General features: G+C 39.1%; 1 pseudogene; it reads right to left on the minus strand.

Moving 5' to 3' along the window:
* Positions 1 to 24,242, minus strand: part of LOC143388712 (VPS10 domain-containing receptor SorCS1-like) — a 100,924-nt pseudogene that overhangs the window by 15,236 nt on the left and 61,446 nt on the right.

Genomic DNA, 24,242 nt, shown 5'->3' on the forward strand with positions numbered 1-24,242 from the left:
TTCTGTCAGGACGACTTGATTCTGCCTTTGTAGAGTGAAAGCAGCCATAGACCATACAGACATGAATAAACATGATTGTGTTTCAGTGAGATATTGTTTAGAAAAACACAATGGGTCATATTTTTCCACAGGCCATCGCTTCTCTCAGCCCAAGCTTTGTACACTCAGACAAATGAGTGGAACATAATGTAAAGAAAATAAACGGGTTTAAATTGGTAATTCTTAACCCTTTTTTGAGGCATTAACTTCTTTCAAAATGCAAGCAAACATTACCATGGGAATATGTCACAAAATTCTGCATTCAGTTCACCAGTTTTGCAGCTAAATGTATTCCTCATTAGATCTGTAACAGGCAATTTTTCACAAGAAAGTAAGAATATTTAGGGTACACCCTCATGAAAAATGAATATGATCATATTCTGCCTGAAACTACCATTCGAGGTCCTTCATCAGGACTCTGGTTAAAGGGCAGCTAATGTCCATCAGAGGAACGGTGCACTTTAGCATGCATGAGACCCTAGGTTCAATTCAAAAAGAAAGAAACAAACAAAAATCTCCCAAACAAAAAACAAACTGGGGAAAATAAAAATCCTGGACATGAGCACAAGACTGATCGTATGCTCTTATCTCCTTGGCTCATCACAAAGGCAGCCCTGTGATTCTTTTCTGCAAACTCTGCCTTTATGCCCTTTCCTGCCCATTTCGTTCATCAACTGAACAAAAATCCCAGAACTAGTTTTATCCTCTTATTAAAGGCACGTCCAGGCCTTCTCTGTGGGGTGCTCTACTCCACCAAGAGGACTCACCAGCAAGCAGTGCACAGGGTCCCCTCTGAGATCTGTGTCTGGTGCCTGCAGCAAAGGCCAGTCTCTGCCTTTGTTGTATGTGATGAAGGTCTTCCCTTGGTTGTCAATCTTCTTGTTAGCCAAGAACATTCCCTTTATCCCTGCTACCTGGGAAAAATGGACATGTCTGAAAAATACATCAATTTGAGAAGAAGAGACATCTTTGTTTACATTTTTTTTAAAGTAGGCTGTCAAACTTCAGCCAAGAGCATTTGTCTTGAAAGAAACAGGGTGAGAATGGAGGTGGGCAGATGATGCTTAGGTATGACTCGCCAGACAGTTGGACAGAAAGCAGCAGATCATCCCCTTGTTGTATGGGGATCATAATACAAGTTTTACAGTTTTTTATTATTATCCTAAGGTAGGTAGGCAGCAGCCTTCAGTTGCCAGAGATAAACTCTGGTTGCGCTCAGTTCTGTTACTTTCTAAGTGCTCAATAAAGAAACACTACTTTTATTGTATGCTAGACTAGCACCCAGAGTCTTAAATATTGTATTTCATTTAATCCTGTTAACAGTCCTTCTGGGGGGGGGAAATCACTCTATTCTCTATTCCACATATGAGATCTCAGGCTCATCCAGATAAGGGGACTTTCCCAAGTTACAGTAAGGACACACAGTAAGTGCCTAGGATTTTTACCCAGAACTCAATGGCTTCAGAGCTTGTGCTTTCAATGACTAAATTACTGAGCTATCTGCAGCCTTGGGCAACTGAGAAAAGTCAAAGATTCTAATATAATTACTGTTGTGAATTTTTTTTGGTATAAGATCTCTTTTAATTCACCAAATGCAGTGTACATTTCAGAAAAACCTTAAAACTTAAGAAAACATTGTTTTTCTAAATCACTAATTGATCCCTGTCCATTATAATGTTTTTGTTCTCACCACTAGCAGTTCTTATCAATTATTTAACTCTGAGAAGATAACTATTTTCTTTCTTCCATATGTTAAGGAAGAGGTAATAATTGACCAATTGTCAAAATTGTGCAATAACAAGTTATCCACTGTGAACTGAATTTTCAGGTGGTCTGGACTGATCAAACAGATTTTACCCTGCAGAAAATAATCCCAATCCAGAAATAATGGAGAGCAGTGAAGAAAAGAACTGAAATGTGTTGAGTTGTGCTTTTCATCTCTGCATGTGCAGCATCTTGCTTAATGTTCTCAATAACCAAGAGAGAGTGTTCTCATGAGCCACATTTGGAGGATGAGGGAGGGGAGACTGAGATTAAAAGCTATCCGAGACACGTGCATGGGGCATAAGTGGATAAGTAAGCATCTCTGAACCTACTTAACTTGGAACCATTGTATTACCAAGTGAATATTTTGAATCAGATGAGTGAAACAATACTGTTAAGCACTATCCCCAGTCCTTCATAGACAAACTTCAACATTTGCTATCAACCTGTTTTAGCAACTTTTATCCCAGTTCTGTGGATGAGAAAACTAAGGTGCGGACAAAATTAATGATTTACAATGACAGAGCGTTGGGTTTCCTACTCAAATCTGTATGACTCTCAAAATTCTTTCAGTAACTACAGCTCCAAATGTGGCAAATCAAAGAGGTTGGGCTTCGATCAATAGAAGACACACCCTTTGCCTTTGCTTTGGACACAGTCAGACTTCATTAGTTTGTACCTGCTCATTTGGCATCTGGGATAATTTAGAGTTGGGCTAAATTTGGACTCTTTTGGAACTACAAGTTTGTTAAACAAATAAATGGTTTAAACGAGTTGCTGAGAGGAATACTTTGAACTACTTAGGAAAACTAGCCACATTCTGGGCAATCAACAGCATCTAGGACAATTTCTTGTGCATTGTCAATTCTCAAAAAAAAAAAGAGTTAGGCAGGAGCTATTGGGGCACTCAAACTCCCAATGACACTATGTTAGTTCCAAATTATATCTAGTTATTTGCTATACCAGCTCCATAAGGGCTGCTCACCAGGAAACTCCATATTACTTTTGCATATGTTCTAGCAGCTGTTAGAAACTTAAGTATGACCAAATTGCCTGTTTAAAAATTAAATTTCATATATCAGAATTTTCAACAAAGTCATGCTGGTCTTCTCTCTATACCATAACCAGAAATGAGAAACAACTCTGTCTTAGTTAGTCACTCATTACTCTAGAGGGTTATGATAAGAAATAAAAATGTTACCTAGTCCCATATTTTCATTGCCCAGTTTCCTTCCTGCTCTCTCCTCCTTTTGGCAAGGGCAGCAGAGCAGGGTTATGCATGTGTAGATCTGGTTCATTTGATGTGCAGAAGTGGTGATTTTATTGGGCCCCAACTGCTTGGCATTATCAAATGCTACTTGAGCAGAGAGCTGGGCTTTGTAATTCATCTCTGGCAGCTTGGCCTTCAGGTTTATCTTGAGGAATAAAAACTTGGCAAAGTAGAGGGAATGTGTATCAACAGGGGTTAGATTTGGAGAGAGTCTGTTTATTTCCCCTCTTACAGCCAAGGCACTTTATCCATTTGAGGTGTCTTTTATTGTCTTGCTCTCTGGCCTGGTATGCAAAGATGGTCAGCCCTGCTCCTAGGTTCTGTGCCACTCACTCTGCTCTGCCTCTGTGCTTGATCAATCCATCTCTGTTTCTCACTGCAACCTTGTTTATGCAGGAGGTACTTTCTTCTAATGCTTTTTAAATAAGATATCATAATGCCTTTTGTGTTCCTTCTCATTGCAGGCCTATGGATCTCAAAAGGTTTCCAAATGTGAAATTGTGTGGGTATGCATGGGTGTTTGTGGGTGTATGTAAGGTGGGAAGTCCCACTGAGGATGAAAGAACATGTTTATATTGCCAGATGACCTCCTTCTGTGACCACACTACATGCATGCTTAAGAATTGAGTAAGGGGCTGGGGCTGTAGCTCTGTGGCAGAGCGCTTGCCTAGCATGCATGAGGCACTGGGTTCTATCCTCAGCACCACATAAAAATAAGCAATAAAATAATGGCATTCTGTCCATCTACAACTATAAAAAATTTTTAAAAAAGAATTTAGTAAAACTGAAGGATGGCAAGGGTGGGGAAATGTAGTATTCCCAGCAGAAATTCTGCCTTCACATGGACACAGCATTTCCAGCAAAGGCACTCCTTTGAAAAGGGTGCAGCACATTGGTGGAAGCTCATCTTCTTTGGGGAAAGAGCTGTTAACTTTTATGCCACTGAATTCTGCAGAAAGACTTCCAAGAGGGCTGGGTGTCTTGGGAAGCTACTGTTCTCTCTTCACTTCTCATATGGATGAATTGGATAAGAGAAATCTCAAAGGTCATGAAAAATTATTTTTTGTTTTTTAATATTATAGAAGCCAAGTTATCATTTTTACTAGGTTTTTAATATGAATATGCAATAGCTTAAACCTCAACCTAATAGAGAGCACTTCAAACATTTACTGTACCTGAGCATGAGCATCTTACAGTGCTGTTTCTTCTTTTATCTTGCTTTCTTCATGCTTATAGGCCAACCCCTAATTTCTCTGACAACTTCTCGATGTGTCTCTACCTCTACCTCAAGATCCAGCTCTATAACCCTTTCCCAGAAATAAGAACCTCTTTTCATCTTGATTGTCTCTAACATTTCTCTGTTCTTCCACTTGTTTTCCATATACATGGTTATATCTTGGTCTCAACAACTGTAGAATCTTCTTATGGATGACAATCTTCCCTGAGATTTCTCTTGTGCTCTTTATACTTCTTATCACAAGTTAGTTCAACTTTGTCTTCTTTTATGAACTCTTACATTACAGTCTCCAACCTTAAGATAACCTTTGGATTGCTGTTCACTTCACCATATTGCTTCCTTAAAATTATTAAAGGTAAAGTCACTTTGTACAAGGAGCCCCAATTTTGTTTTCTTAAGATAGGTAGTAAGAGTTCTGCATTAGAAGATGTAACAACTACAAAAATAACATAAATTTACTGAGTGCTAATAAATAATGGGACATTTCTTGAAAGGCTCCTGCAAACATGAGCTCCTGGGTCTCTCGGCGCACTTACTTATCCTCATTGTGATGATGATTGAACCAAGGCTCAGATGTGGACAATCACTTGCCTAATGTCATTCAGCTAGAGAAGCTGAGATCTGGACTCCATTTTTAGTCTAACTCTAGAGTTCATAACACTGTGGCTATTTTACTTTTTCAAACTTTTCTCTTACCTGAGTATCCTGAGAGAAATATCATATTGGGATATCATGACAATAGGAAAATACCCTTTAGTCATCCTTTAGTAATGTATTCAACAGTCATTCAGTAAATATTTTCTGAGCATCCACTATGTATCATGTACTCTTTTAAGCACTGGGGATAAAACACCTAGATTGTCTAAGCCACTGTACCTTTATTCAACAGATTTTCTTTTTTCTTTTCTTTTTCTTTCTTTTTTTTTTTTTTTGAGAATGAGAATGTGCTAGATGTTGGGATTTCTTTGATTTAAAGGAAGAACCTCATATACCTTCCTCATTTTTTTGATTCACTCTCTAGATGGTTTTCCCCTGCACCAATGGTTCATGTAGAGGTAATGTTGAGAGCAGCCTTCGGCTGGTATTTTCCTTTTTTCTATTCTGATGGTGATTGAGAGATGATTATTTCCACTCTCTCAACATAATTCAAAAATCCTAAGTGTCAAAATTTGAGGAGAATTAAAAACAGATGAAAAAGTGTGGCAAGAAAGAGAGCATTTTTATAACTGTCATTTCTTTGGGCTTTGTGATGGGATATTTTTATCTTCTAAAGAGAAGATCTCAGCCAGAAGAGACATGTACTCAGAAGCAGTCAGGGTTGCCTCTGCAACCACGAACCTACTTGATTAAAAAAAAGGTCTAAATGTTCTTTCTTCCCCTATTCCCCTGATCAAAAGACACTCTCCTCCTGGAGAGACAGGAACCTGATCTACATCCTGTAATAAGGATGTCTTGTGTTGGACAGCATTCTTTCCTATCTTGTAAGAGGTAGTTTTTCTTCAAGAAGTCACATCAGCAGTACTGGGACTGTTGAGTTTTCTCTTTTAAAGACAGGACATGATAATGTGCTAAAGATGCCACGGCATCCTGCTCACTGGTTATGGCTTTCTTGATGCATATCATGGCTCTTCCATTCGCCTACATTCTTGTGCCTTCTGAATTTGTCAGCCAGGTGGCTTCACTCCCAACAAAACCTTTCCCACTCAGTTTGGGTGAACTGTCATTGCCCGTTAAGCCAAAGGGCTCTTCAACAAGAAAGCACCCTGGGCAATTAGGCTGGGCCAGCTGGTGTGATATCACAACAGCTGGACACCTGAAGACACTTCCATTGTAAATGCTGGATCCAAGGAAGAGAATATGTGGCATTTCAACAAGACACACTTCAAATTTAAATGTCCACAGGGAATTTACATAGGAGGAAAGCAATGTGTCAATTTATACTTGCTTATAAGAAGTCAACTAGTTTGTGTCAAAAAAAGGACATATGTTCATAATGCTAATTGCAATATGAGAAGAAGTAGAAATCCAACATAATGGAAATGTATTGAACATTTAAACAATGAGAGCATATTTGAAGACTACAAGAATACAAGATTATATTGATGTTTAGACTCTTTGGAACATATTAATTATGCCATCTACATACTGTATTCCAGGTATTGCACTCAACATGTACAAGGATTAACTCATTTCATTCTCAAAGAGATTCCATCCTGGAGGTCCTGTGTTTATCTCCACATTTTAAACAAGGACACTGTGGCTGAGAGAGTACAGATTTGGCTCAAAACTACAAACAAATGGTATAGCAAGGGTTTTCACCCAGGCAACCTGAATCTAAAATCTATCCTCTAAATTAAATTTCATCTGAAGGGAATTTGAAACTAAATCACCAGAATATCTAAATGTTTTACAAAATACATGTTCGATTTGAGGCTGAGATGTAAGCTACTATATTTACCTGAAACATGGGCAGGAGAAAAAGTGGAAAAGTTTGCAGTACATTTTTTCTAAATACATAATCACAAATCATGTCCCTTGCTAGTCTGTCATAATTGCATCATAAATACTTGGGCAATGAATTGGGCAGTCCATTTATTAACCAGACTTTATACATACAGAGAATTCTAGTTCCTAGAAGACATCTCTACAAGTTCCTGAAGGGGAAGGAAAACAGAAAACACTAAGAGGAATTACAATGATGGGCTTGAGTTTTGTAAGTGAAATTGATTTCTTTCATCCTGGATATAACTCCCTTGCTTCTTATTATACAAACAATTGAAAGTCTGAATTTACCTTCCACCAAATGATTGTGACATTAGGATACTACATATTTAAATCCATTTTAGATTTTTTTCTCAGATAGAATATAGATATGATAATATTTTCCAAATTCTGCATGTTTTAAAATGACACATTATAACCCATGATAAATTCTTCTTAGTGCATGATATGACTGGCAAATGGCTAAAATACAACCCCCAATACTAGCTTTCTTTCTACCTAACTGTGCCTTAAAAGGCAATTAAAGCATTGGCATTTGTCTCAAAAACTGGTTGATCCAAAGTGTATGAATTTATTTTGAATTTGTATTATTTTGAGGAATGAACAGCCTTAGTTCCCTTGGGGAATCCAGAAAGCTCTGGTTTTGTTGTGGTTTGTTAAATTACTTTTCCCATATTTTGGAGGAAAAAACCCTCTTAATCTTATCTCACATTCAGGAAGAGGAAGATCATTAGCTAGGGGAAGTCACTGAGTTTAAAAGTGTGCTCTGATGTAATGCCAAGATGTCCCTGTCCCTTTCACTCTTCAGAGAGAGATAAAGGAGTTCTGTCCACTGGTTCTTCTTGCAGCATCCTGTCAGCCTCGTCAAACTATTTTCAAATGGCCATGTGTGGAACACACTTATGCAAACATTTTCATTGTCTATCTACCCAGACACTCTCCAAGTCCTCTCTGGGCCTTCACATCTTGCAGACTTGGTCCAAAGAGAATGCCTCCCAGAGAGTTCTGTGGATTGCAAATTAACTAACAAAAACATCCCATAAATCCCTTCAACTCCCAAGTGCAATGAGACTGCACATGGAAACAGTAATAAAATGATCCAATGGCTGGCACTGGCTCTTCCTTGGCCAGTCCATTCACTGCTATGGCTCAACGACCACATGTACCTGGTGACATACCTCATAGAGGTCAATCATGACATTACCCTCAGGACCTCTGCTGCTCTGGACATTCTCCAAGGCCAATGTGAAGTAGACAACGCGGGTGTCTGAGATGTAGAGGTTGTAGGTATCATTCTGGTTCCATTCTTGGACTGCTGCAAACACTTGGTTCTCGTCTCTGCTAATGACATGCATATCCTGCAGGAAGATACAGGAAGTGAAGAGGGAAGAAGAGTTTTATGTGTTAACTGGCGTGCATCTAATAAGCTTGGGATCTACTGAAGTATATCAGAATCAGCATTTTGATGAAAGACAGAAAGCATCCATTTGCATATATAAAAATAATAATTAGATAAGGGTTAATCATATATTTTCTTTGTCATGTGGGAGGTCAGGCAGTAAGGTCATGAGAAAATATGAGAGATGCTTAGTGGCTCAGTTATAATTTAATGTCCTCATAAGATAATTTGAAGAATACTGTCTTAAATATATATGACTATGGAGAATCAATCATTCTGATATATTTGTCAAGTTTAAACATGGTAAAGCTTATGTGAGTCAAATATGAGGAAAGTCTGCAGGAACAGAGAGAAAACAGAAAACCCTTCATCTCTTACCAAGGTCCAAGGACTCAGAAAATGGATGCCATCTGCAAGCTTCTTAGATACACAGAACTTCAGGGCCCATTTATGAAATTATGAAATCAAAATATGCATCTTAATAAGATCCTTTAATAATAAGCAGGGGGCAGCTGCATCTGGGTGAAATTCCAAACCCTTTCCCTTTGTTCAGAACTCTAGAGAAGTGGATTCCAACACAGACAAGAGCTTGCCATCCCCAACCAAGGGTCCCTGTCTCTTTTAGGGGATACCTGTTCTCACACTCTCAGCTGACTTTTATTTTTCCCAAATCAGTAGACACAATACAACTTTGAAAAATTAAAAATAAAAACAAAGGGAAAAAAAAAGTTCCCAAATACGAAGCTATACATATCACAAGGGTAGAAGAAAAATGTGGAAAGATTCTTGGCCTTTATTTCTCTCTCAAATCTTCAGAAATGGACCTGGCTCTGTCCTCAGATACTTCAGGAGATCTGGCTATCATTCCTTAGTAACAATCCTAGTGCTGGAAAGTTCTCCTTCACCTCTATACTAAAATTTTCATTGTTGCTTGAGTTATTTTTCTTTTTTTTTCCTGCAAAGCTGGGTCCCTGGGCCTCAGGCATGCTAGGCAAGTGCTGTGCCACTGAGCTATCACCCCAGCCCTTGTAACTGGAATTCAAATCTTGGCTCTTTAATTCAGCCATGCAGGTGGAACTCTGTGCTCAGAATTTTCACCTGCAAAATAGAGATAAAAAAATAGCAGGCGCCCCCACTGCATTGTGAAGATAAAAGTAGTCATTAAGTGTTAATACATTTATAATAGTGCCCAGTACTTTGCATATGCTTTATAAATGGTAGCTATTTTCAGTTAAGGGACCACTTTTATCCCCCTTGTTGATCAGGCAAGGTGAGTTGGCTTTTCTATTTTGTCTTCACTAATGCACTCAACTAAAGGTGGTTCATCCAAATGTTTTTTTTTTTTTCTAATGAAATTAGCTGTGCAAATGAGCCCCAGGGTTGCCCTTCCTTTGTCCACTGAGGGACAAACTCTCTATGGCTCCCCATTCTCTATAAGGCTAAGACCAGAGTCCTTACCCTGGCATTTAAAATTGTCAAAAAAAAACCTACTCCCAGTTCATGTTTCCTTCCTTCAACAGTATAATATAATCCCCGAATTCAAATTACTCTATTTCAAGAGTAAACTGGTCCTAGTATATCTATATGTCTGTGCCTTTGGAGTGAATATTTGCACAGGAGAATTTCTGTGAGCCTTTCTATAGACATTAAATAATCTTTGATTGGGGAACAAAAGCAGATAATCTATAGAATCCCACCTTGCAGAGATGCTTATTTTGTAGATTTGAAACTGAAGCACAGATGCATCAAGTTCCAGGTCACTTAAGAGAATCTGTCACATAATGATAGTAGATTAAAATTTTCATCTCTAGACATGGGTTGAGAACATATCTCTTTCTCCTCAAACACTCTAATTACATTGAACAGCCTTTTTAAAAACTATGTTGGTCTTAAATGTTTCAATTAAAAAGCCAAACATATTTAAATGTCACCTTTCTTTTTCCATCTTGCCTAAATCTTCCTTGTCTTCAGGAAAATGTGTTCTTTCTTTTTCACCAAGTCACATGATTTTAGACTAACACAGGATCTTATACCTTTTCTATTAAAGCATTTTAAATAACTGATCTGTAGGAAAACAGCATTGTTGGTTTTTTAATAAGATGTAAAAAGAAAAGTAGGGGCTCTTTGGTAAAATTTTGAATTAATGCTGAATTAAAGATCTTTCTTGCTGAGAGTACACTTAAGGTTCTTCAGCCTACCAGTGAGCTCCTGTTAGTCTCTAGGGAAGGAACATATAATGAAGTCTATTCCTTTAAATTTATATTATCACAGGACCAAATTTTTGCAGAACATCACTGAGGATATTTTATTCTGAGTAACACATTTGAGAAAATAATATTTTAAATCTAAGCGCCTTATTTAACAAAGAAAAAAGAAGAAGAAAAGAAAAATGGACAAATCAGCCACCCAAGGTTTCAAAGCAAGTTAGTGACAGATCCAGGTTCCCATCTGGGTCTTCTGTTGCAAATCAAACAGCCTCTGTGCCCCCCTACACCCTGGTACACATCGATCTTCCACCATGGAGACAACCAGATCCATACTACTAATAATATTACCTTGCTTTTATAGAGTATCTGTCCTCCAAAATGCTCCAAGCACTTTCATATGTATTGCCTCATTTATCTCACTTGAGTAGCTCAGAATGAGCCCCCAGTAAGTCAAGCGAAGGAAGATTGTCACTATGTCTCTCTGATCTAGAGGACCACGTGCTCTTAATGGTAATGGCAACATTAAAATTTACGCAGCTCGCTCCCTGGTTATTCTATATATATATATATATATATATATATATATATATATATATATATATATATATATATATATATATATATATGTAAACATGGTTCTGGGTAACTCTTGTTTTAAAGAGTTGACAAATGGCAACAGGTGATTAAAGAAGATTTGAGCATGAAAGTGCTGGTTTGTCTCAATTCCTTTGGTCAGCAACGAGCTTCCTTCCTTTAACGTCCCATCAGCCTTGGATTGGATGAAGGCCAGGAAATAAATGGGCCTTTGGCACAGATCACTTCTTTTTGAAGGTCTAATGGGATTGTTATGGAGCATCTCATTGCTTTATACAATAAAACACACCTGGACCCAGTAATCCATTCATTTGTACATCAGCTCCCATTTTCTGTAGGGACAGGATAAATTAAGACACTGCATTTTATCCTTAGTGCTCAAAGGAGCCTAAGCCATGAACACACTCATTCGGAAGAGCAAAGGGAGGGGATAGATGGCCAATTTGGATTCAGAGTAGAGCTTTTCCTTCCAGATTGGCTGCATGCTACTGGAGGCCACTGTCAGCAGTGATCTGCATGATGGCTGTGACCAAGCAATGCAAAATGTCTTTCTTCCAAATCTCCCAGCTATGGGTCCACACAAGCTTCTTTGATTTTAAACTACCATGTTGGGGATTCCTGAAGTCAAATAGGCTTTTATTCTCCATGCTCCTGGTGATATATCAGATTTGAGGGAAGGACAGTGATGCTGTGTTTTAACAACAGAAGTTATTCATTTACATTTAAAGAAATAAAATATGTATAAAAGACACTAGTTTGGGTGTCCAAAGACTTTAGTTCTAGCCTCAAGTCTGTGGCAAATAGCATTTGGTTTTGGCTCAGACTTAGTTTACTTAAAGAGTACATTCACCCCAGGATTAGCCCAAGTGAGTACCTCAAAGCAGCAGTTTCTTGATCTGGTCTCAATTCCACAAGCTGCTTGGATCAGAGCAGCTCTCTGCATTGAGTGTAATTCTTATTTTCAAAGGTATAAATCTTGCAAGTCAACTTTTTCATTTTTTTTTGGGGGGGGTGGTTAGAGAAATCACAATTTATTTCAGCACTAGGAGGGAAACTGTTGTTTTATCTACTGAGGTATTATGTTCATCTCTTTCAAGAACCTTCCTAATAGATTATCAAGTGTAATTTAACAACACTCTGTCTTCCTGTTACAAACGAATTTCATCCAATTTTCTTTCAAGGCCAAACTTCAATGTTGTAAGTTCTTACCTTATTAAAGAAAAAAAAAGGTAAGTCAAATCAAGAGAAGAAGTGCTTAAATGTTTATTCCAACACAGACACATGGGTCTGGGCAATTACAAAAGTCATTGATCTCTTAGAAGCTGAAAATAATAATAGCTACTCTCATGAAGATAGATCCTTGAAGTTAATAGTGCAACTCAATGTGTCTTATCACCTCTAATGGCTGGGTCTTTCATCCCCTTGTTCAATGTTAGGATAAGGGGTAGAGTGGGTGCCCCCTAAGAGATTCTGCCTAGAGAAGTCAGCAACTTGTTATCATTGCTCTCCAGGGAGAGAAGTCCTGCTATGCCCTTGTACTAGGTCTGTCACATAATTTCTTGTCCAGATATCTGTATTGGCTGAAGGTGGCATACTACAAAGTCAGAGGATGAAAATATAAGAGAAAGAGACTGTGTTGAACACTCAATCAAAAAAAAAAAGTTCATTAGGTTTTTTTTTCAACCCCAAAGCTCAAAGTCCACCTATAATTCTATTTAAACCTTCAAAATCCCCTTCTTAAACATTTTACACATGTATCTCCCTTGTTCTAAGATTAAGCGCCAGTACATTAACAAATTGGGCACTTAAAATACATTGGTGTTCTCTCAAACAGGCAGCTCTGAATGCCCACATCAGTTTGACCTCCACTAGGTGGCGCTCTGTATCAACGTAGTTTTTTAGTGTTTCCGGAAAGATCGCCTGGGCTTGCCAGTGGTTGAGGGTCTTTAACTTCCCAATACCACTATGTTCAAAGGAGAATGTTTGGGGAAGTCTAAAAAATTGGCTGTGCTTCAGAACTCTAAAGACTATCTGTTTAGTAAGTCCCATTGAGAAATAATGCTGTCATGTGATCGCAACACCATTCAATAAACAAATAGTAACAATAAAATGGGATAGAAATGAGTCCCACATGTGGAGCTGATATACAATGAATCCAAATAAATTGTTTCTGTCTTTATAGAAAACCAAGGCATACTGTTAAAATCATTACTAATGAAAAGCAAAAGCAAACCATTAATTTATTTGGATGCTCCTAAAGCAAGAATTCCAGAGAGATAATGAAAGAAAGGAAGGGGTTGGTGGTGGTGGGAGGAGGCACCAAGAGAGAAAGGAAGGAGCAATACTGGCAAACAAGAAAGTAAGGCAAGTCCAGCTTGAGAAACAGAGGTGGGGTGATAAGAAAGATTTGACTGTGAGAGGCTGAAAATGTCTCTGAGAACAGAGTGGAGGCAGGACAGTATGAATCAGAGAAAGTAGTGAAATGGAAAAAGCCAATCAGGGTATATATACCTTGGGCAAAGCGTATTTTGGAAGCTTCATTTGGGCATACGCATTCCTCCGGTAGGACACGTAGTAATGTGGTCTTCCTCCTGACATCAGCTGTATTATAAAAACAAGGTGGTAAGAGGAGTTACCATAAAGGTCGCAGGTCACAGAAGTGCTCTCTGAATGGAAGGAGTTGGTTGCCCACGCAGCAGAAGGGATGCCAGTGCAGGCAAGTGTAAAGAATTGACATTTAGTTCAAAAATCAGCCAACACACAGTATGTGTATTAGTCAGCGGCCCAAAGTGAACCCACTGTACAAAAATATGATTATTTTAATTTGCACTGTAGCTCAGAAGCCAGAAAACATTTTCAGGTTATTTTGTTTTCAAATGATATAAGCCTTAGAGTGTATCAGCTCCAGCCCAGCTCTCCAGCCCTATAACAGGTGCCTATGACATACCAGAAGGAAATGGCTCTGGTTGAATAGTGGAAGGGGAGCCTCACGTCTCTGGGCACCAGGGTCCCTTTTGATGAAATCACACTGATGACTGTGGGCACATCCCACAGACAAACACCAGCATGCTAGGCAGAAAGGCAAGCCAAGATCATGGTCCAAATCCATTTTAGATCTCTTTTAGAAAGAAATTGGGAAAATTTGAATCCTGATGGGTGGGAGAGCGAGAAATAAGGGTAATACTCTTCCTGTAGGCACAGGCACCGGGCTGGACACAGTCTCTGCCAGCATCTCTCTCCTTGGTTGCTGCTCTTAATCTATGTAAATACCTGGACATGAAATGTCAGTGATAGTTTGTATATTTAGAATGTCAACAAATACTTGGGGTAACGTTCATCAGACACTCAGGAGTGTGACAGGAAAGTTATCATCTGCTTGGACATTATGCACAGAATGCCTTTTAGTCCTCTTCTTAATCAAAATTTCTTGTCCATATGTATATGTGCAGATACACAGTATACATCAGCTATTTAGAAATCATACCTTTGTCATTATTAACAGAAAGCAATAACTGAATATTTAAATGCATTGTTCATACAGAACTAACATTTTCCTTAATTGCTCCAGAGAAGCAAAACACACTAACTCCCAGTGTCTTCTCTCCACTAAGGAAACTGTTTCCCTCTTTTCACTTTCTTAGGAAGTGGAAAGCCTGGCTGAGCACATCTCATGCAAGGTCTCTTTATCCTAACTGCATTCAGTCCTGACAATAACGGTTGATTACTCTTACTCTGGCCTCTGCTGCCCACCACCTCCAGGCAGCACATTTTCCCTTCCCACCTTTCTCCCTACTCTTAAGTTGGTTCCAGGAAGGAGATGACTAGCTTGGTATTTCTCTGATAGAAGAGCCTGGAATATTTGCACAGTCATATGCAATGACTGGGAGCTGCTCTACAAATCAGATGAAGGGACAAATGGAACTGTGTGTCATTCTGGAGGCCACCTTCCTGCTTCAAGGTAGTGCCTCTGTGACCCGCTGATGTGGTTCTCTAGACATTGCCTGAGGATCAGCATGTACAGAAGCTTCCCACTCCATATGTTCCTTCCTTCTTTTTTTCCTCCCTCCCTTCCTTCCATTTTTACTCATAAGCCATGTGAGCAGGTGGAAACGCTGTGACATAGACAGAAATAAGAGTGAGAAATGCCTTTGGGACAATCAGTACAAGTAGATCTTTCTTACCTGAACAAACACATAATCATCCTGGACAATCAAAGAGTCTGGGTCAATGTAGCCTGGGAAAGGTTTATTTCTGTTGGTTTCTGTGCAGTTCTGCATTCGGCAAGTAAGGTATTGTGAATCTGAAAAAAAAAGGGGGGGTGTGGAGGTATACATGTAGCATTTTAGAATCAGGGTAGATGGTGTGTATTTCCCTTGCCATCTCCATGTCTTTAAACAAACCTCCAATCTTCACATTGGTAATTGCTGTCATTTTTGTTACGATTATTATCATTATTCTTCGACTCCCTTGCAATTACCCACAGCACCCTCTCCCTGTGGTCTCACCAACTCTTGCCATATCAGAATACCAAATATCTGTTCTTTAATTTTTCCCCCAAACCTAGTGAAAATATTTTCCCAAACTGACATTTAATAATGCTTGTGATTTCGTAGTTACATTCTTCTCTTTAGCAGGCTTCCCCTCCATACTCTCACCTTTGACAGAATTAGGGAAACATATTAAGTCATTAACCATCTCCAGTGAAAGTGCTGTTGTTACAAATAATGATTCTTTAACAATACAAACATGTTTCTTCTAAGAATTAGAAATCAAACAGAATAGAGGGATTCCCACGAGTCAAAAACTTTGTTCTTACTTTTATAGATGAGTAAACTGAGCCCTGGATCTCACTAGAAATTACACCTGCTGTTAAGCACAGTCTCCATATTGATAAATCACTCTTACATCAATTCCATCTCCATTGCTGGAAGGAGGTGGTATCGGGGAAGCTATTTTTGTTTCTCAGTGCTCACTATTCTGACCCCTATGTAATCGGATAGTTTCGGCTCTTACTTAAAATGGCTGTTGCCTCATTGCACCTAGAATAAATTCAAAATCTGCACTGCCCACCACTCCAACTTCCTTCTTCCTCCCGCACTGATCTCTTTGTTTCTTGCTGTGAGTCTTATAATTCAGCCTACTTTATGTTCAGGAACTTGGCCAAATTTTCCACCACATCAGAGGCATTTTATTTGTCTCTGCCTACAGTGTTTCTCCCCAGGCTGCTACCAAAGAAGGTTCTAGATTTCAGGTCACAATTACTTCCAAGGATCTTCCCTGACTGCTCTGTATTATATGCCATCCTATTAATTCCCTCCATGGAATATCTCACAATAACAAATGTTAATATATTTTTTTCTGTATCCTTTCCCAATTAGAATGTAATCTTCATGGAGACAGGTAACTTTATTTTTCTTTTTTCTTTACCCAAGTCCTAAGTTCCTGGAATATAATAGAAAATAAATGATTCTATGTTGAACAACACCTCTTTATTGGAATATATATTTTTTTAATTAAAAATGAATGGGTAAATTTGATTTTAAGAATTATAGACACATGCAGAAATCTGTTCTAAATGAAAATATATGAAGGCCACAACTTATATGCAAAGGGGATGGACAGAAGCACATTGAAGAGGACATGAGTATTAACTAAATAATTTTAAGGAAATCAGCAGGGTTGAGTTTTTCAGGACCACCTTCACATCAGGTATTCCATGCTCAACAAGAAGTGCCGCTAGGGGGCAGCATTCACATTGGCCCCCATCTGACCAAAGAAGATATAATTGCTGATAAGCTCACAGACACCTGAAGAAAAATGGCTTTCCTCATCATCTTCCTCACCCTTCTGTCTTCTGTGGGTACAGGGTAGCTCCCAAGTACCCCATCTGCTCCTGGTGAAACCATCTCCTAGGATGAACTAAAGAGAGGACCTCTGCTGATTCTTTCCTGCCTTTTCCCAGACCTTCCTGTGGTTCCATTTTAGGCATAACTCAGGATATTTTTCCTTAAAAACAATAACTGGGGCTCATCTCTTCTCCAAATGGAACCCCCTATAACGTCTGTAAAATTTCACACTTCACTAGACCTTTTTGATGCCTTTAAGTTACTTCATTTTTTCAAAAGGTACCTTGAGGTCAGAGATGATGAAAATCTGCGACTTTGAGATCTGAGCTTAGTTCTGCTGTGGCCATTTACTAGCTGCTTAGTTCAAAAGAAATCTCTTCACCTTCCTGAATCTTGCTTCCTTCATCTATTAAATAGGGATGACAATATAAATTATCTAGTAGATTGACTTATAGATAGGATTAATTATGGAATAATGCACATGTTAAATGTTTTGAAAATCAAACTTGTTCAAATGCCAATTATATCAATAATGACAATATTCTTGCTTTCTCTTTTGCTATCTGTCACAATGATGAGATCAACCTGGGCACATAACAGATCCTAAACAAAACTGGTTAAGCTGAATTTGAATACTGTAACTATATTTCTGTATCAGGTACGGTTAGTGGCCTACTCAAGCTCCATTCTTCTCCATTTGCTGGGGGAAAAAAAAAACTTATTGGACAGACTCATCCTTCTTCCCTGTGACTCAGAATATCGCATAAGTAGGGAAGAATCCCACTGGGTTTAGGTCCACTCTGAGTTTTCCTAGTCCTCTTGGCATTCCTCGATTTAGAAGAGGGCATTTAAATCTAGCGGGTACCAGGTGACACAGCAGAAGGCCTCCTCTGCCTCTGGGCTACACTGTATCTCAATGTGGTGTTTCAAACTGCTCTATTGTCTTGATTATCTGAAGAAGCCAAGCTTTGCATGAAGCTTACATGATGAGTGTGAAAGACAGACAGAAAGTACCCTGATGACATCAGCTACTGAGTCTACAGAGTCAAGCGCTGCCCTACTGCTATGATTCTCCTTCCGTGAGATACTGAATAAAAACTATGGTCAAAGCTAACTGAATCAAAGGTTCTTGATCAGGAATTTTGGGGCCTCCAGTTATAAGTTCCACTGTAATTTTAGAGCTGATGTATAACTAGGGCTTCCTGATATATATATATATATATATATATATATATATATATATATACCTTATCTTTCTTGTGATAGTATCCAGTAGTTTCTTTCTTAAAAACTCACTATTGTCTTCATAGAGCCCAAAACCAACATAAGATGAAAAACACAAAAATATAGTTATCACATTCATAGCACATCTATATAAAATTATAAATCTGAGGGACTGAGTAACATTTGTTGAGCAACTATGTGCCAGACACTCTAAAGGATGTTCACATTTACTTGGTTCATTTAATCATCACAACACTACAGACTATGATATATCAACTGATTTTTTAGATTTGGAGAGTAAAACTTAAAAACTCATTATTTATAGAAATGGCAGTATGGGGTTTTGACTTGGTTGGCCTGACTCCAACTTTGGTTTATTTCTACCACACTATGTGGCATGAAAAATTTCAGCGAGTTTCGGGCCAATTTTTTTGTCAAATATATTTTGGCTTCTATCAGAGTATCAAGGGATATCCCTAAATCCCAAGTGAAAACACCCATAAATTCATATTTTATGAGTTAACTGGCAATAAGTATCAAGATACTTAAAAATCTTATCCTTTGGTCTTAGGTTCATCTCTGCGAATTCTAAGGAAATAATGATGTATGCAAGGAGGTGGCCACTTGGTTTTTCATCACAGGGAAGTCTTTCTCTCTCTCTCTCTCTCTCTCTCTCTCTCTCTCTCTCTCTCTCTCTCTCTCTCCATTATATTAAATTAGAGAAAACAAAATGACCAATAGAGGGACAGTTAAATAAACATGGGACATGCACAGTTGACTATTAAAATTCTGCTACTATGAAGGGATAAGTATTGTATTTTATATTATATAAGTTACCCATTAATAGTATGGCACCAAAGTGAATTTCTTAGTTTTGAATGGTATACCTTGGGTTTTAAAAACGTGAACACTGAAGGAAACTGAGTGGAGAGTACATGTACTCTAAACTATCTCAGTAACTTTTCTCTCTGAAATTATTCCAAAATAAAAGTTATTAAAAAGTAGGTTACCACAATATGTGCATTATGGGTCCAATTTTTTTTGGCAAGTTGTTTATATATAGATATCAATAGATGCATGCCTACTGAGAAAAAATGAATAAAACATTTATTTCAACAATAGAGCAAAAACAGCAATGTGAGGAGGTTGGACAACCTGTGTACCCATCGCTGGTCCCACACCTCTCAGCTTGGTAGATAGGGGAGAGAAAGTCTTTTGGGCTTATGAGACCAGTGCATTCTGGGTTCCTCCAACCCATGCTGCATTCTGCAGTTGAGTTGTACATGAGTCTGTCTTTGGGCTTTAGAATGACAAAAGTATACATTTTGGTGACATAAAAAAAGCCTCTGGAAGGAGTCTTTAAACCAATTCTTTCTCAGAATGGCTTCAAGTAAAATTTACAAGCTGAAGGGTAAATGATCCATTCTGAGCTGCCTGCCTGGTAAAGTGTTCCCTGGTTTGTTCCTTTTCTCCTTCTAATGGAAATATAAAGAAATTGGCTGCAGTTCATAATGAGAGACCAATCACTCTCACTCCCCCAGGGCTTGCTGTAATAGCATTAAGTATGATGAACTCTTTCCATATTCAATTCTGATGAGCATATGATGCGATTCCATAGGAAGTGTCTTGTAATTTGGCATTAATTAATGTCAATTAATGTATGCAACTGCTCCATGTTAGAATTAATTTCATTACTTTTCTTACACAGATGTTTTCCTTGCCACAGGTAATTAGGACGCAGTGCCGCTCTTTCTGAGCATTCTCACTTTTTGCAACAGCTGCTGATTGAAAAAATGCAGTCCCCATCCACCCCAAACCTGTGCTGATCCAGAGAACTGGAGCTTCCTTTGCAAGGCCAGGCTTTGAGTAGAGAAATAGGGGTTTAGGTGCAGGCCTGAGGGCTACCTTGTGAACCTAAGCAAATCACTCATCCTCTCTAAACTCTGATCCATAAAATGGGAAAAAGTGATATCCACCTCACCAGTGGCCGTGACAATAGAAGACCTTAATCTGGAAACATGTTTAGCCTAGTGCCTGATTAGACTGTGCTTAAATAGAGGTCACAGTAATTTTTATTAAAGTCCTCTCTCTTTATTGCTCACTGTGTATCAAAGTGAACATCTGTAAAGTATTCCAGACATTTCTGAGACAGCATCTTTATTTGTATTCAAGGATTGATTTGGGTCAATCTTTTCTCCCTTCCTATGGAATCACAAAAGATCTCGTACACTCAAAGCTATCTTTTAAAATAAAAGAACAAAGCTGGAGGCTTCATATTACATGACTTCCAAATCTACTACAAAGCTATAATAATCAAAGCAGCATGGTAATCAGATAGAAGAGAAGACGCACTGGCCAACGAAGCTGTATAGAGATCTCAGAAATCAACCCAGACACTAAGATCAACCAATGTTCTACAGAGGCACCACAATACATAATGAGGCTGTGGACAGAGCTCAGTGGTCGAGTGCTTGGCCAGAAGTATAAGGACTTGGGTTCCATCCCCAGTATATGGAACAAAACAACAATAACAAGAACCCGCAATGAGGAAGGGACTGTATCTTCTATAAAAAAGAGGGAACTGGATATTCAAAAGCAGAAGCACCCATTAGACTTTGATCTTATATCACAAGTGAAAATCAACCCAAAACAATTAAAGATTTACATATAAGTCCTGAAACTGTAAGGTTACTAGACAGAAATAGAGGGAAAATGCTCCACAATATTGGATTGGACAAAGATTTCTGGAATATGACCCCAAAGAAGAGGCAACTAAATCACAAATAGACAAATGAGATTGTGTAAAAATAAAACGCTTAGGCACAGCACAGAAAGAGTAGAGTGAAGAGACCGACCAGGGACTGAGAGGAAATATTTGCAAACCATACAACTGATCAAGGCCTAATACCCTCCTGGAGCCTGGAGGTGAGCCCTCCCTCTGATGGAGCCACCTCTTAGGGCCCAGCTCCTTCTGCAACATGCTCTGAGACCCTGAGAAGGCTTTTTACTAAGCTAGGCTCCAGACTCTCTAATGAGGGTGGTTAGAATTTTAGAACCAAAGAGGTTGTTCAAAAGCAGGCTGTTACTTTAAGATCTGGCAAGTCTTTTTCATACTTTACCCACTCCTGCCAAAATAAAACAAAACTCTGCGACTTTGCTGGCAAGTCCACATCTGGAGGGCTTCTGCTATTTCTAAATGGTGTTCGTATTCCTGGCTGACACCCCGTTGTTCATTCAGAGAGCTCTGCTGGCTTGAACTGCTTTTCTTCTCCTGTTACACCATCTAAACTCTTCCCCGGCCTTTGGTAGAATTTTTCTTGAGGCACAGGCAGACTTCTCCCTTCTCAGAATGTCTCCATTGATGGCAGCAGCAGTATTAACCTCCAAGTTAACCAGAGCAACTTCTCCTCTGGGTCAGGAACTGTGCTAAGTGGATCACATGTTTGTTTTTTTTTTTCTCTTCTTCTTTTTAAAACTTTGTTTAAAAAAAATCAGAGAGAGGTACTTTGTACAATTGAAGAAACCCAGACTTAGGTAAGAAATTTGTGCAAGTTCATATTCTAGTAAATGACATAGCAAAAAAAAACTATCTATCACAGACCTCTGAAACTGTCTATTCATTCTATTATTCAAGAAGTATTTTGCAGCAAATACTTTAATATGCCTTATTACTGTAGCTGTTTAACTAGAAACAAAAACTGAACTATACAGATTTTTTTCAAAGGCACTTTAAAATGTTTTCCCAGCCCCATTAATTTCAACTTTGAAACACAACAATTTCTAAGACCCATACATCTGCATGTAAGTTTTCATTTGTTCTTTCTATTGCTCCATTATTTTCAGAGCTTTACCATTAAAGGTCCCCATGTGCCTGCTCTCGCACACACACTCACACACACACACACACACACACACACACACACACACACACACACCATACTTGGTATGTGCTCATCAGGCAGCTGTTCATATGCACTCCCTTCCTATTCTAGAGTCCTCTATGGCATGTACCATGTAGAAATTGAAATCTTCAAAATTGAGACTCATCCCTCTGCCCTGGAATGTCCACATAGAAGACAAGACATTCCTGGGAAAATCATAAACTTCCAAACATTCTCCTTTGGTATGGTGAGCATAGACTTGACATTGCTTTCTTTATAAAATGTTGTGATTAAATAGATTAAACATTGTCTTTCATGATTGGCCTTTGGGCATTTGGGAGTTCGTGGCTGCTATAGGAACATTCTGGAATTATAAAATTAGGAAATGTGAATATGAGAGGAACCTCAGTCATAACTGATGGAAATACAGGGAAGTCACTGGCCCGTTTCGATGAGGGTGGTGAGTGTGTCCGATGAGATGGGCAGGTGCCAAGGGTCCACAGGTGAGAGGCATCCCACCTTCACACATCTGCACAGACAATCTGCTCTATATCAGAAAGTTGTACTGAGATGCCACATTTATTCACTTTGTATCACAGAGCATTGTGGACTTGTTTCCCCCAGGCCCTAGAGTGCTCTTGAGGATAGAGACAATTTTACTTTTCACTCTGTTCCACAGAGAGAACATCATGGAAGATTTCTTGGCATGGGGACAATGATCAGTCATCATCCCAGAAAGAAGAGCACCAGGGCATGACACATGTTTGGGAAATGCCTATTTGTGTTTTGCAAGCAAGCCACAGCAGAAATCCACAGTACAAACTTCTTGAGTTGAGCAAAGACACAAAGTTACTCACAAGGTCACCCCAACCATGAAAAACTGAGAAGCACATGGCTCATTTAACTTTCCAAATTAAGCTTACAGGGAAAGTGGGGAGGGGTGCCAAAGAGCCCAGAGACAGAGCAGGAAGGACAAAGGGTAGGGAAGAGCAAGAGAGAAAAGAGAGAAAGTGAAGGAAGGGAAGAGGAAATGTCAACAGTTCAGTGCATGGGACAGGAAACACAGTTTTTTTCTCCAAGCTTTTTTGAGGTGGGGAGAGGTGTGCAGTATTTACTCAACACGTATCTACACATTATAAGATTAATTTCAGGACAGAGGGTCAGCTCAAGGGATTACCTCTGAGTCATATGAGTGCATTCCAACAACTATTCCTTCACTTATTAACTTACTGTTTCTATCACACTCCATGCCGAGTACTATACTTTGAACACTGTGGATGTTCAACAAGAAACGAGGTGGAATAATTCCTGTCTTGCATCAAGGAACACACAAGGACAAGGGACACAATTGCCCGCCCCTTGATATTCCAGCTACCTGCCCGTCATGTCATGTCTCAGCCTGCCAAGCTTGCTTTTACTCCATATCCACAGCACATGCTGTTCCATCTGTTTGGAATGCTTGTCCACCAGACAGACACAATTCTCTCTCTCTCGCTTCCATAAGGACTTGGCTCAACTATCAAATGTCACCTCATCAGAGATTTCTTCCTCATCCACCCTCTTCCACAATCCTTCTCGATTTAGCCTGCTGCTCTTTGCTGTGCTTATACATTCGCACACACACACACCTCATATAAATGCACTATACATTTGCTTCTCATCTGTTTTCCTCCCCCAACTAGAAGGTGACCTTTATAAGAGCAGGACCTTTGTGCTCTTCCTTCCATCCCTCATTCATACCCAGGACAGCACTTGCCACAGCACAGGAGTCCAACAATATTTATCCAATGAACGAATAATGCACCTGGAGTATGCCAGACCTGGTTTTAAATCCTAGCTCTGAGACAATGGGGAAAACACTTACTCATCCTAAGCCTTGTTTTCCTCATCAGTAAAATGAAGAAATTAACCACAGTACCGACCTCTAATGGCGATCTTAAGTACTGCAGCAAAAAAAGAACCCAGGGCAGTGGCACCAAGCCAAGAGTGGAAATACAATACACAATACTAGCACCACTGTCACTCAAGGATGTACTGGGAAGGAGGAGGAGATGTATGATTAAGCATAAGTGTCTCCTTGGTCCCATATTTTTTAAAAGCAAGATCCAGAAACATTACTAATTTTCCAGATTCTTAGAAATGGTCACACATACGTGCTATGCAGACTGCTGTGGCTGCATCCTGAGGGATGCTTAGTACCCACTACAAATCCAGACTTCAGTCCTGGAGTTAAGACCTGGGATGACATATTTCACTGTGGCATCTCTGTTCTCACATCC

Source organism: Callospermophilus lateralis, unplaced genomic scaffold (genome assembly GCF_048772815.1).
Source record: "Callospermophilus lateralis isolate mCalLat2 unplaced genomic scaffold, mCalLat2.hap1 Scaffold_197, whole genome shotgun sequence".
NCBI classification, from domain to species: domain Eukaryota; kingdom Metazoa; phylum Chordata; class Mammalia; order Rodentia; family Sciuridae; genus Callospermophilus; species Callospermophilus lateralis.